Source organism: Hyperolius riggenbachi, chromosome 1 (assembly GCF_040937935.1).
Source record: "Hyperolius riggenbachi isolate aHypRig1 chromosome 1, aHypRig1.pri, whole genome shotgun sequence".
Lineage (NCBI taxonomy): Eukaryota > Metazoa > Chordata > Amphibia > Anura > Hyperoliidae > Hyperolius > Hyperolius riggenbachi.
In genome coordinates, this window is record NC_090646.1 from 53,041,152 (window position 1) to 53,042,249 (window position 1,098).

At 48.8% G+C, this 1,098-nt stretch overlaps 1 pseudogene; it reads left to right on the forward strand.

Moving 5' to 3' along the window:
* Positions 1-321: 321 nt before the first annotated feature.
* On the forward strand, positions 322-433 carry LOC137533149 (U2 spliceosomal RNA; annotated as a pseudogene).
* Positions 434-1,098: the final 665 nt, after the last annotated feature.

Here is a 1,098-nt window from a genome sequence, read left to right on the forward strand (position 1 = left end):
CTTGATGGTGTATTATGTGCTACGAAGAAGTTGTTTGTTTCTGAAGAAGATTTCTGAAGATGTCAGTTGAGGTGCTATGAAGAGATTATTGTGTAAAAGTTGATGTTTATTGTAAATTTGTTTGGTGAAGTAATTTGTAAATTGTTGTTTTGTGATTTGGTTGGTTTTGTAACTTTTTTATTTTTTGAACGATAAGAACGAATTAAAAAATGAAATGTCAGTGATGATTGGTTAAGATCTCAAAGATGGAGGCACTTTGTGTTTCTGATGAGTTTTAAGACCGAACTGAGACAAAAAAACAAAACAAAAAAAACTCCTTCATCAGCTTCTCGGCCTTTTGGCTAAGATCAAGTGTAGTATCTGTTCTTGAGGTTTTTGGGTGGACCTGGAGGGATGTCACTGTGGCAGGGTGTCCCTTCTTGTCGTAATTCCCCAGAGGCTGATTGAATGGATCTATACCATGGTTGAAGCTGAATGGCTGAGGGCTTTGCTTAGGCGTACTGCCCCTGGAAGTGGCGCTCCAGGTGCACCTGAAAAAACCTGGGATGTGGCAGATCCCAGGCGGAAGTAGGGTGCTTTGGTCTGTACTGCCCATATGCATAGCCAAGTAACGCAGCTCCCCGGCCTTTTGGCTAGGGAGAGTGCAGAATTTTTATCACTCCGGCCGCAAGGTCGGGGCCAGCTTGCTGGCACCGGGGACTTTGGTTCCCACCCGGCTCCCTCTCGGGGGAGCCACCCAGACCATGTGAACACGGTTGCCACATGGCCAGGCCCTTTGGGTAACCACTGGGCAACGTCGGGGTCCTCCAATCCTTCGGGTGTCGGGGGAATCCAGGATCCTCCAACCCCTCGGGTGTTGGAGGATGCCACCCCCTGAGCCAAAGGCAAAGGGGGAAGGTTCCCCTCGGGGAACAACCGGAAGGGCCCTGCTGTATTGTGGGGCCCGTGACTACTCATGCACGTTTTGTGGGGGTGCTTTAGGGCACTCACGCTTTTTCCGTGCATGGGGCTAATAGCCTTGCTTACCCGAGACTCCTGTTGCATGCAACAGGAGCCAAGAAAGCTTAAAAAAAAATCCTTCATCAGCATCTTGCGTCA